This window comes from Lampetra fluviatilis, chromosome 18, assembly GCF_964198595.1.
Source record: "Lampetra fluviatilis chromosome 18, kcLamFluv1.1, whole genome shotgun sequence".
Taxonomy (NCBI): domain Eukaryota; kingdom Metazoa; phylum Chordata; class Hyperoartia; order Petromyzontiformes; family Petromyzontidae; genus Lampetra; species Lampetra fluviatilis.
Genome location: NC_136292.1, coordinates 13,375,697 through 13,389,976, shown reverse-complemented (window position 1 = coordinate 13,389,976; position 14,280 = coordinate 13,375,697).

Genomic DNA, 14,280 nt, shown 5'->3' with positions numbered 1-14,280 from the left:
CCTGACACATCCGACTTGAGCCGATTCTCTCCTCTCTCAGAAACCCTTGGCTCAGGTCATCCGCTGGGATGCCTGGGCAGAAAACCTTGGGTGGGAGAGCTCTGACGCCCCCCACAATATAATGATATAAAAAATAAAAATTGCTATGCTACGACGGGCAACCATGCACCGCCGTCCAAAATAATCATTAGCAACTGTAATCATAATGATAACTAAACTGAACAAATTGCCATTATTATTACTACCGGTTCGAGTATTACGGTGTACTGCAATTCTGCGTGTGGTGGTTTGTCCAAGTGGTGTTGCCGTACCCCAGCAGAAGCCGTTGCTCGACTGCTGTGGGTAGGTACAATCAATGTCAAACACTGTCCTGTCTCTCCATTTCATTACTTTCAAATGTATTAAAAAGTGGAAAACTAGAATTTAATATGGGTGTTACGTAGGCTATATCAATGTCGAGTGGAAATACACGTTTTTGGTGAAAAAGGGGCCGATTTGCGATTGCTAATCAATCAACCTTCACTAACGTGAGCTCGCATCGCTAAGTAAATTACTTGGCAAGTTAATTAGCCACACAGTCACCCAGCGACCAACAATGGCGCTCATGGGCGTATTCAACTAACGTTAATGTCTTTATTACGTTATATTTGTCAGAAAGCCCACGTGAAGTTTGAGTAAAGTGAGAATATGTTTTCCCCTTTTTTCTGGCAACAAAACAGGTGTTAAGATGTTAAAACACCAAACTGAAATATTTTACAAGGAATCATGTCTGCATTAACCACAATACAAGCTATATATGCAATATATGCATTGTCTTTGAAACTGATTGGTCCACACCAGACGCAGCTTTCTTTCGAGCCTCGTCTCAAACGGTGTTAGACCAGAGGAAGCATTGTGGTTAATGCGGACATGATTCCTCGTTAAAGGTTTCAGTTTGGTGTTTTAACATCTTAACACCTGTTTTGTTGCCAGAAAAAAGGGGAAAACCTATTCTCATATTTTGGTACTGGCAAAGGAGGTCCCATGATCTGAGTAAAGTGTCAATCTTTTATGTTGTGCTGCATGTGTAATATTTGTAGACAGTAGTAGCTTTCATTTATTGCATATTCGTATAGTATAGTGTACTTGCTTATGATAAATTGCATTATTAGCTGTTACTTTGATTAAAGTGCAAGCAGTTTTATTACAGTTAGCTTTCATTCACAGTGAGTGTCATCATGAGCAAGAGGAAGGGTGGCAGTGACATTCGTCAGTTTTTTGGGCAGCCTCAGAAAAGAAGAAAAGTAAGTTGAGAGCAGTGAGAAAATGAGTACCAATCAGATGATATAAGTATACAGTAGTACAAGAGATGAATCAATGTTTTTCGATATAATAATAATTGCTATTCAGATCAGAAATGGTTATTAATCCATTCCTGAACATCATGGCAAGAAACACCACTTGTTTACTGATATTTCGTTCATGTTCACTCTGGTGCATTCAGAGTAAAGAGAGAGAGAGGGTGAGAGAGAGCATGAGGATGCCGACAGGGCAGGGAGAGTAGGTGACATGGAGGTGAGTGAGAAAATGAGCAAATATTGATGGTTAAGACCGAATAATTACATCACAACAGTCTAATCCTAATGTTAATTTAAGCTGAAATATTCCTCTAAGTATGGCTTCTCATGTGTATTTCAGATAATACAATCAAGCAGGGAGAGTGAGTTTGAGACAATGACAGAGAGAGAAAGAGAGCAGACAGGCAAGTGAAGATGAAGGTGCAAGAGAGGGAGGGGAGGAGCTTGGACCTCGCCCAAATCAGCCAAATGTTAATGTCATACCGAGTCAAACCCTATTAAATATGACACTCTACTTTCAGGAGAAATGGTTTAAAGATTATACTTGGCTCCATTACATCCCCTCCTTAAAGGGGTCCTCTGTTTCTATTGTGCTAAATACTTTGCAACACAAAAGTCTAAGCTGGCGTCAAAAGCAGATTCAGCTTTTGTCAAGACTGGCTTTCAAAATTGTAAGAAGGCACTGGTGAAATTTAGTGCGCATGAAGACAGCCAGTGTCACAAATTAGCTGTGATGACTCGGATTCAGGAGCCAAAATCTGTTAATGTGCAGCTTTCACGTGAGCTTGAAAGACAGCAGCAGCAAGCGAGTAGAAATCTTATGAAGATTGTTTGGGGTGTGAAATACTTAGGACGGCAAGGTCTGGCTTTTCGAGGCATTGATAAGGAGAGTGGAAATTTCAGCCACCTTCTAAAGTACAAGGCAGAGGGCGATGCAGAGATGACCACCTGGCTGAAAGGTCACTTTGATTTTACCAGTCCCCAAATACAAAACGAAATTTTGAAGCTGGTGGGCAATACAATCGTCAAAGAAATTGTGTCGGAAATAACATCAATGCCAGTGGTCCAGTTCGCACTTATCATTTATGGCACCCAGGATATATCAGGAGTTGAGCAGGAGTCCATATGTTTGCGCTTTGTAGATGCAGATCTATAACCAAGGAAGAATTCCTGGGACTCTACGAAGTGTCATCAATGACAGGGCAAAATATAGCCAAGATGGCATGTGATGTGATGATGTGTCTCTGTCTTCCTCTGTTCCAACTTCGAGGACAAAGCTATGATGGTGCTGCAAATATGGCTGGATCATTGCAGGGGGTGCAAGCCAGTTTAAGGAAAGAACAATCGCTGGCTATGTATTATATTCTTTGTTATTTGGTTCTTTCGTTAAAGTCACGTAGATAGAAAATAATAATAATAAAGTGAATAAAAATGAAAATTATAAAAATAATAAAAGAAAAATTAAAACCACGACGTTTCGATCGCAACACAAGCAGTCGTCATCAGTAAAAGGGGGGGGGTTAGCCTCTAAAGGCAAACTGTTTATAAAGGTTTAAAATTGGCGTAGCCCAAGTGTCAGCAGCATGGGCAGGCAGCTAATGTTAATGTAAGTGGTGGAACACAGCGGTGGTGGGTTTCCACCAATTAAAGGGCTGCCAGGTAAAGGTTTAACATGGGCATAGCTCAGTTGTAGCAGCATCGGCGGGGCAGCTAATGTTAATGTTGTTGATGGTGGAGGTTGCTGCTAGAGATGATGGTAGTAGTGGGTAATGATGGTACAGGTGGTGGGCTTCCACCAACCAGAGGCTACAGCTAGTGGTGATGAAAGTAGTGGGCAGCCATGGTCCTGGTGGTGGGCTTTCACCAATTAAAGGCTGCCAGGTCTAAAATGGAAACATTACAGCCAGTAATGACTTGAACTGGTTGATAACGTCCTTCCAGTGATTGCTGAGTTTGTACCCATCTTCTTGGTTGAAATTGTGTCAATGTCTGTATATATGGATGGCTTCATGAACAAATATTTGTTGATACCCAGTGGGTTTGCAAAATACCTTCGTCTTAGAGAAATAAATTTCGTGTGAGCCAGCCGCATTAAAATAATGATCAGCAACGGCAGAACTATTGGTCCTACCGTGTTTCACCAAAAACGTGTATATCTCCGCTGAGCAAAAAAGTTTTGCGGTTTAGTTTGCAAGTGCGAGTTCGCGTGTTAAGTCGACGTAAACAAATGTCATGGAAGCTGGTTCATAAGTGCGGGTGTTCGTAAGTCGACGACTGCCTGTACAGTATATATCTTCTTATGTGTTGTTCCCCTTGCTGTACGACATTTACATGAAGTAGAGTGTACATTGTAGAAAGGTGCATTATAACTCCAATATATTATTGTCGTTATACAGTATCAGGCTCACCCTGCTGCTATTCCAGGGGCCAGGGCGCTCCCCTGACACATCCGACTTGAGCCGATTCTCTCCTCTCTCAGAAACCCTTGGCTCAGGTCATCCGCTGGGATGCCTGGGCAGAAAACCTTGGGTGGGAGAGCTCTGACGCCCCCCACAATATAATGATATAAAAAATAAAAATTGCTATGCTACGACGGGCAACCATGCACCGCCGTCCAAAATAATCATTAGCAACTGTAATCATAATGATAACTAAACTGAACAAATTGCCATTATTATTACTACCGGTTCGAGTATTACGGTGTACTGCAATTCTGCGTGTGGTGGTTTGTCCAAGTGGTGTTGCCGTACCCCAGAAGAAGCCGTTGCTCGACTGCTGTGGGTAGGTACAATCAATGTCAAACACTGTCCTGTCTCTCCATTTCATTACTTTCAAATGTATTAAAAAGTGGAAAACTAGAATTTAATATGGGTGTTACGTAGGCTATATCAATGTCGAGTGGAAATACACGTTTTTGGTGAAAAAGGGGCCGATTTGCGATTGCTAATCAATCAACCTTCACTAACGTGAGCTCGCATCGCTAAGTAAATTACTTGGCAAGTTAATTAGCCACACAGTCACCCAGCGACCAACAATGGCGCTCATGGGCGTATTCAACTAACGTTAATGTCTTTATTACGTTATATTTGTCAGAAAGCCCACGTGAAGTTTGAGTAAAGTGAGAATATGTTTTCCCCTTTTTTCTGGCAACAAAACAGGTGTTAAGATGTTAAAACACCAAACTGAAATATTTTACAAGGAATCATGTCTGCATTAACCACAATACAAGCTATATATGCAATATATGCATTGTCTTTGAAACTGATTGGTCCACACCAGACGCAGCTTTCTTTCGAGCCTCGTCTCAAACGGTGTTAGACCAGAGGAAGCATTGTGGTTAATGCGGACATGATTCCTCGTTAAAGGTTTCAGTTTGGTGTTTTAACATCTTAACACCTGTTTTGTTGCCAGAAAAAAGGGGAAAACCTATTCTCATATTTTGGTACTGGCAAAGGAGGTCCCATGATCTGAGTAAAGTGTCAATCTTTTATGTTGTGCTGCATGTGTAATATTTGTAGACAGTAGTAGCTTTCATTTATTGCATATTCGTATAGTATAGTGTACTTGCTTATGATAAATTGCATTATTAGCTGTTACTTTGATTAAAGTGCAAGCAGTTTTATTACAGTTAGCTTTCATTCACAGTGAGTGTCATCATGAGCAAGAGGAAGGGTGGCAGTGACATTCGTCAGTTTTTTGGGCAGCCTCAGAAAAGAAGAAAAGTAAGTTGAGAGCAGTGAGAAAATGAGTACCAATCAGATGATATAAGTATACAGTAGTACAAGAGATGAATCAATGTTTTTCGATATAATAATAATTGCTATTCAGATCAGAAATGGTTATTAATCCATTCCTGAACATCATGGCAAGAAACACCACGTGTTTACTGATATTTCGTTCATGTTCACTCTGGTGCATTCAGAGTAAAGAGAGAGAGGGTGAGAGAGAGCATGAGGATGCCGACAGGGCAGGGAGAGTAGGTGACATGGAGGTGAGTGAGAAAATGAGCAACTATTGATGGTTAAGACCGAATAATTACATCACAACAGTCTAATCCTAATGTTAATTTAAGCTGAAATATTCCTCTAAGTATGGCTTCTCATGTGTATTTCAGATAATACAATCAAGCAGGGAGAGTGAGTTTGAGACAATGACAGAGAGAGAGAGAGCAGACAGGCAAGTGAAGATGAAGGTGCAAGAGAGGGAGGGGAGGTAGCTTGGACCTCGCCCAAATCAGCCAAATGTTAATGTCATACCGAGTCAAACCCTATCAAATATGACACTCTACTTTCAGGAGAAATGGTTTAAAGATTATACTTGGCTCCATTACATCCCCTCCTTAAAGGGGTCCTCTGTTTCTATTGTGCTAAATACTTTGCAACACAAAAGTCTAAGCTGGCGTCAAAAGCAGATTCAGCTTTTGTCAAGACTGGCTTTCAAAGTTGTAAGAAGGCACTGGTGAAATTTAGTGCGCATGAAGACAGCCAGTGTCACAAATTAGCTGTGATGACTCGGATTCAGGAGCCAAAATCTGTTAATGTGCAGCTTTCACGTGAGCTTGAAAGACAGCAGCAGCAAGCGAGTAGAAATCTTATGAAGATTGTTTGGGGTGTGAAATACTTAGGACGGCAAGGTCTGGCTTTTCGAGGCATTGATAAGGAGAGTGGAAATTTCAGCCACCTTCTAAAGTACAAGGCAGAGGGCGATGCAGAGATGACCACCTGGCTGAAAGGTCACTTTGATTTTACCAGTCCCCAAATACAAAACGAAATTTTGAAGCTGGTGGGCAATACAATCGTCAAAGAAATTGTGTCGGAAATAACATCAATGCCAGTGGTCCAGTTCGCACTTATCATTTATGGCACCCAGGATATATCAGGAGTTGAGCAGGAGTCCATATGTTTGCGCTTTGTAGATGCAGATCTATAACCAAGGAAGAATTCCTGGGACTCTACGAAGTGTCATCAATGACAGGGCAAAATATAGCCAAGATGGCATGTGATGTGATGATGTGTCTCTGTCTTCCTCTGTTCCAACTTCGAGGACAAAGCTATGATGGTGCTGCAAATATGGCTGGATCATTGCAGGGGGTGCAAGCCAGTTTAAGGAAAGAACAATCGCTGGCTATGTATTATATTCTTTGTTATTTGGTTCTTTCGTTAAAGTCACGTAGATAGAAAATAATAATAATAAAGTGAATAAAAATGAAAATTATAAAAATAATAAAAGAAAAATTAAAACCACGACGTTTCGATCGCAACACAAGCAGTCGTCATCAGTAAAAAGGGGGGGTTAGCCTCTAAAGGCAAACTGTTTATAAAGGTTTAAAATTGGCGTAGCCCAAGTGTCAGCAGCATGGGCAGGCAGCTAATGTTAATGTAAGTGGTGGAACACAGCGGTGGTGGGTTTCCACCAATTAAAGGGCTGCCAGGTAAAGGTTTAACATGGGCATAGCTCAGTTGTAGCAGCATCGGCGGGGCAGCTAATGTTAATGTTGTTGATGGTGGAGGTTGCTGCTAGAGATAATGGTAGTAGTGGGTAATGATGGTACAGGTGGTGGGCTTCCACCAACCAGAGGCTACAGCTAGTGGTGATGAAAGTAGTGGGCAGCCATGGTCCTGGTGGTGGGCTTTCACCAATTAAAGGCTGCCAGGTCTAAAATGGAAACATTACAGCCAGTAATGACTTGAACTGGTTGATAACGTCCTTCCAGTGATTGCTGAGTTTGTACCCATCTTCTTGGTTGAAATTGTGTCAATGTCTGTATATATGGATGGCTTCATGAACAAATATTTGTTGATACCCAGTGGGTTTGCAAAATACCTTCGTCTTAGAGAAATAAATTTCGTGTGAGCCAGCCGCATTAAAATAATGATCAGCAACGGCAGAACTATTGGTCCTACCGTGTTTCACCAAAAACGTGTATATCTCCGCTGAGCAAAAAAGTTTTGCGGTTTAGTTTGCAAGTGCGAGTTCGCGTGTTAAGTCGACGTAAACAAATGTCATGGAAGCTGGTTCATAAGTGCGGGTGTTCGTAAGTCGACGACTGCCTGTACAGTATATATCTTCTTATGTGTTGTTCCCCTTGCTGTACGACATTTACGTGAAGTAGAGTGTACATTGTAGAAAGGTGCATTATAACTCCAATATATTATTGTCGTTATACAGTATCAGGCTCACCCTGCTGCTATTCCAGGGGCCAGGGCGCTCCCCTGACACATCCGACTTGAGTCGATTCTCTCCTCTCTCAGAAACCCTTGGCTCAGGTCATCCGCTGGGATGCCTGGGCAGAAAACCTTGGGTGGGAGAGCTCTGACGCCCCCCACAATATAATGATATAAAAAATAAAAATTGCTATGCTACGACGGGCAACCATGCACCGCCGTCCAAAATAATCATTAGCAACTGTAATCATAATGATAACTAAACTGAACAAATTGCCATTATTATTACTACCGGTTCGAGTATTACGGTGTACTGCAATTCTGCGTGTGGTGGTTTGTCCAAGTGGTGTTGCCGTACCCCAGCAGAAGCCGTTGCTCGACTGCTGTGGGTAGGTACAATCAATGTCAAACACTGTCCTGTCTCTCCATTTCATTACTTTGAAATGTATTAAAAAGTGGAAAACTAGAATTTAATATGGGTGTTACGTAGGCTATATCAATGTCGAGTGGAAATACACGTTTTTGGTGAAAAAGGGGCCGATTTGCGATTGCTAATCAATCAACCTTCACTAACGTGAGCTCGCATCGCTAAGTAAATTACTTGGCAAGTTAATTAGCCACACAGTCACCCAGCGACCAACAATGGCGCTCATGGGCGTATTCAACTAACGTTAATGTCTTTATTACGTTATATTTGTCAGAAAGCCCACGTGAAGTTTGAGTAAAGTGAGAATATGTTTTCCCCTTTTTCTGGCATCTAAACAGGTGTTAAGATGTTAAAACACCAAACTGAAATATTTTACAAGGAATCATGTCTGCATTAACCACAATACTTGTGGTCAGAACACAAAAAAACATACTCTGATAATATATGCATTCAATCTTGATTTGAAGCTATATATGCAATATATGCATTGTCTTTGAAACTGATTGGTCCACACCAGACGCAGCTTTCTTTCGAGCCTCGTCTCAAACGGTGTTAGACCAGAGGAAGCATTGTGGTTAATGCGGACATGATTCCTCGTTAAAGGTTTCAGTTTGGTGTTTTAACATCTTAACACCTGTTTTGTTGCCAGAAAAAAGGGGAAAACCTATTCTCATAATTTGGTACTGGCAAAGGAGGTCCCATGATCTGAGTAAAGTGTCAATCTTTTATGTTGTGCTGCATGTGTAATATTTGTAGACAGTAGTAGCTTTCTTTTATTGCATATTCGTATAGTATAGTGTACTTGCTTATGATAAATTGCATTATTAGCTGTTACTTTGATTAAAGTGCAAGCAGTTTTATTACAGTTAGCTTTCATTCACAGTGAGTGTCATCATGAGCAAGAGGAAGGGTGGCAGTGACATTCGTCAGTTTTTTGGGCAGCCTCAGAAAAGAAGAAAAGTAAGTTGAGAGCAGTGAGAAAATGAGTACCAATCAGATGATATAAGTATACAGTAGTACAAGAGATGAATCAATGTTTTTCGATATAATAATAATTGCTATTCAGATCAGAAATGGTTATTAATCCATTCCTGAACATCATGGCAAGAAACACCACTTGTTTACTGATATTTCGTTCATGTTCACTCTGGTGCATTCAGAGTAAAGAGAGAGAGGGTGAGAGAGAGCATGAGGATGCCGACAGGGCAGGGAGAGTAGGTGACATGGAGGTGAGTGAGAAAATGAGCAACTATTGATGGTTAAGACCGAATAATTACATCACAACAGTCTAATCCTAATGTTAATTTAAGCTGAAATATTCCTCTAAGTATGGCTTCTCATGTGTATTTCAGATAATACAATCAAGCAGGGAGAGTGAGTTTGAGACAATGACAGAGAGAGAGAGAGCAGACAGGCAAGTGAAGATGAAGGTGCAAGAGAGGGAGGGGAGGTAGCTTGGACCTCGCCCAAAACAGCCAAATGTTAATGTCATACCGAGTCAAACCCTATCAAATATGACACTCTACTTTCAGGAGAAATGGTTTAAAGATTATACTTGGCTCCATTACATCCCCTCCTTAAAGGGGTCCTCTGTTTCTATTGTGCTAAATACTTTGCAACACAAAAGTCTAAGCTGGCGTCAAAAGCAGATTCAGCTTTTGTCAAGACTGGCTTTCAAAATTGTAAGAAGGCACTGGTGAAATTTAGTGCGCATGAAGACAGCCAGTGTCACAAATTAGCTGTGATGACTCGGATTCAGGAGCCAAAATCTGTTAATGTGCAGCTTTCACGTGAGCTTGAAAGACAGCAGCAGCAAGCGAGTAGAAATCTTATGAAGATTGTTTGGGGTGTGAAATACTTAGGACGGCAAGGTCTGGCTTTTCGAGGCATTGATAAGGAGAGTGGAAATTTCAGCCACCTTCTAAAGTACAATGCAGAGGACGATGCAGAGATGACCACCTGGCTGAAAGGTCACTTTGATTTTACCAGTCCCCAAATACAAAACGAAATTTTGAAGCTGGTGGGCAATACAATCGTCAAAGAAATTGTGTCGGAAATAACATCAATACCAGTGGTCCAGTTCGCACTTATCATTTATGGCACCCAGGATATATCAGGAGTTGAGCAGGAGTCCATATGTTTGCGCTTTGTAGATGCAGATCTATAACCAAGGAAGAATTCCTGGGACTCTACGAAGTGTCATCAATGACAGGGCAAAATATAGCCAAGATGGCATGTGATGTGATGATGTGTCTCTGTCTTCCTCTGTTCCAACTTCGAGGACAAAGCTATGATGGTGCTGCAAATATGGCTGGATCATTGCAGGGGGTGCAAGCCAGTTTAAGGAAAGAACAATCGCTGGCTATGTATTATATTCTTTGTTATTTGGTTCTTTCGTTAAAGTCACGTAGATAGAAAATAATAATAATAAAGTGAATAAAAATGAAAATTATAAAAATAATAAAAGAAAAATTAAAACCACGACGTTTCGATCGCAACACAAGCAGTCGTCATCAGTAAAAGGGGGGGGTTAGCCTCTAAAGGCAAACTGTTTATAAAGGTTTAAAATTGGCGTAGCCCAAGTGTCAGCAGCATGGGCAGGCAGCTAATGTTAATGTAAGTGGTGGAACACAGCGGTGGTGGGTTTCCACCAATTAAAGGGCTGCCAGGTAAAGGTTTAACATGGGCATAGCTCAGTTGTAGCAGCATCGGCGGGGCAGCTAATGTTAATGTTGTTGATGGTGGAGGTTGCTGCTAGAGATGATGGTAGTAGTGGGTAATGATGGTACAGGTGGTGGGCTTCCACCAACCAGAGGCTACTGCTAGTGGTGATGAAAGTAGTGGGCAGCCATGGTCCTGGTGGTGGGCTTTCACCAATTAAAGGCTGCCAGGTCTAAAATGGAAACATTACAGCCAGTAATGACTTGAACTGGTTGATAACGTCCTTCCAGTGATTGCTGAGTTTGTACCCATCTTCTTGGTTGAAATTGTGTCAATGTCTGTATATATGGATGGCTTCATGAACAAATATTTGTTGATACCCAGTGGGTTTGCAAAATACCTTCGTCTTAGAGAAATCAATTTCGTGTGAGCCAGCCGCATTAAAATAATGATCAGCAACGGCAGAACTATTGGTCCTACCGTGTTTCAAATCTGCCTTATGTTCACGAACATGGTCCAAGACATGTCGCTTAGTTTCCCCAACGTAACTGCTGCCGCAGATACAGCTTAGTTTGTAGACGCCGATATATTGCATGTCAGGGATCTTGTCCTTAACAGATGTATTGTCATATTCTTGGTTCTTTCGGTAAAGTCACGTGACTTTACCGAAAGAACCAATAATATGAATCCCTGCAGTCACAAAAGCTGTGTATTGTCACTGTGGTCCACACTGTGTGAACTTAGCTACGCAGGCCACCTGTGTAGCCTCTCCACTCGTAATATAATTGTGGTGGAGTAACGCGCGTGGGGTTTTGCAAACAGTGTGCATGTACATGTGAGCTGCAGAAAGTGAAGTCACGCCAGGACAAACAGGTGCGGTGTGAGAGTAATCCATAGAGAGACGACCAATTAGAATGCATAGCGGTGATTGGCTGGCTGCAAATGCAGAAACAGTGTCGGCGCCTCAGAGTCTGCAGATTGAGGCGATAGCTTCTGCTGGTCGTCCCTGCCTCCTCTGTTGAGGCTGAGAGGAGTTTTACTGCTCTGAGGAGGCTTAAGACATGGCTTAGATCTTCGATGAGTCAAACAAGGCTGAAAAATGTGGCCATGTGTCACGTGCACCAGGAGAAACTGGACAGACTGGATCTTGAAGAAATATGCCAGTCTTTTATCGGTGTCAACGATAAGCGCAAAAAGGCCTTTGGATCCTTTGCTTGAAGAATGGCAAGTCAAAACACTTGTCATTGCCTGGAGAGGAGATGAGAGGATAGGAGAGGAGAGCAGAGGATAGGAGCAGAAATTACTGCAGAGCAGGGGAGAGGAAAAGAGATGACTGGAGAAGAGAGGAGACTATAGGACCAGAGGAGATGAGGAAAGAGGGCTGGAGAGGAGAAGATAGGAGAGCAGAGCAAACGCCCCTGCTGCCCACCCAAGTTTACTTGTAAATATGTAAATAAAAATAACAATCTGCTAAACCTTGGCCACAATATCTGGACTTGTCTTCATATAACAATGCATAGATTTATGTTTATATGATTGTGGTTATGGTTGTACTTATTAATCCCTAATGTCTGCCATTACATACAATGCAACAAGAAAAGGTAAAAAAGAAAAAAACAGAGCAATGTAATACAATACACTATGAGACATTATGGGAACCTCATTTGCCAGTAAAAATATGATAATTGTTTTTTTACCCTTCTATCTGGCAACAAAACTGACACCTTTTTACAAGGAGTCATGTTTGCATAGACCGCAATACCTGCAGTCATAATACAAACAAAAGACATAACTCTGATAATGTGCACTGTCCTTGAAGTTGATTGGGCCACACCCGAGACAGCTTTCCTTAGAGCCTAGTCTCACATGGGTTGGACCAGATGACGCCAAAAGGCGCACAACTCAAAGACAATGCACCATCAGAGTATGAGAGCTCGGGGCAAGCATCTACAATATGGGAACCTCATTTGCCAGTAAAAATATGATAATTGTTTTTTTACCCTTCTATCTGGCAACAAAACTGACACCTTTTTACAAGGAGTCATGTTTGCATAGACCGCAATACCTGCAGTCATAATACAAACAAAAGACATAACTCTGATAATGTGCACTGTCCTTGAAGTTGATTGGTCCACACCCGAGACAGCTTTCCTTAGAGCCTAGTCTCACATGGGTTGGACCAGATGACGCCAAAAGGCGCACAACTCAAAGACAATGCACCATCAGAGTATGAGAGCTCGGGGCAAGCATCTACACTATGGGAACCTCATTTGCCAGTAAAAATATGATAATTGGTTTTTTACCCTTCTATCTGGCAACAAAACTGACACCTTTTTACAAGGAGTCATGTTTGCATAGACCGCAATACCTACAGTCATAATACAAACAAAAGACATAACTCTGATAATGTGCACTGTCCTTGAAGTTGATTGGTCCACACCCGAGACAGCTTTCCTTAGAGCCTAGTCTCACATGGGTTGGACCAGATGACGCCAAAAGGCGCACAACTCAAAGACAATGCACCATCAGAGTATGAGAGCTCGGGGCAAGCATCTACACTATGGGAACCTCATTTGCCAGTAAAAATATGATAATTGGTTTTTTACCCTTCTATCTGGCAACAAAACTGACACCTTTTTACAAGGAGTCATGTTTGCATAGACCGCAATACCTGCAGTCATAATACAAACAAAAGACATAACTCTGATAATGTGCACTGTCCTTGAAGTTGATTGGTCCACACCCGAGACAGCTCCCTCACTATGAGACATTATTGTAAAAAGAAAATCCATCCCATGTGTTAGTGAATTTTTTTTATATTTTAGGCAGGAAATTCGTTTTCAAATTTCGAATTTTTTTCTTCTGGGGGGGTGGACCCCCAGACACCCTGGAAGATTTGGTCTCCCCCAATGTTGACTCCATGGCTACGGCCTTGGTTTGTATTGTTTGTGATAACTTTCTGACCCACCCCTATGAATAAGAGCTTCATAGCTCATCGGATTTGTCCACGATAAAAAAAAGATTATGATACTGGTAAAGATTATAAGATTATGATAGGGTTGAAGCTTTCGTGACTGCAAGGAATCATATTCTTAGGTTTTTTCGGTAAAGTCACGTAGGTAAAACATCAAAATTAATAAAATATTTTATTTTCATTAATTTTGATGTTTTACCTACGTGACTTTACCGAAAAAACCTAAGAATATTATGATAGGGCCTTGTACCTACCCTCAGTGCGCCTCCTGCAGTCCCCCTGCGCGGCCATTCCATTTACATTGGCAACGGCTATATCACTTACACAACGCAGTGTGCTCACACCATGTCATGTATGTGTAGAGGTGTTATGGGAGGGCGAACAAACACACCAGGGGTGGTTATGCCCGCACGCGGAAGGATGCTTACATCCACGTCCGCACCGTTTAGCCTGGGGGGCTGAAACGGCGCTGTGATCCCCCACGGCCCCACCCCTCGGTGGGGGAGTTGCTATATAAGGCGGTGAGCCGGTGGGCTCAGGGTTCAGTGTTTTAGCTTAAACCAGTAAAGAAGGAAGACCGGCTAGATAGGCCCTGGGACTCCCCTGGATCGCCGTGCTTCTAAGGACCGACCAGGGCAAGCCAGTAGCGTGGCCCCGAGAGCCCAGAGCCGATGTTCTTGTAAGAGCCGGTCTGGGGACTCAGGGTGCCGTAATCCC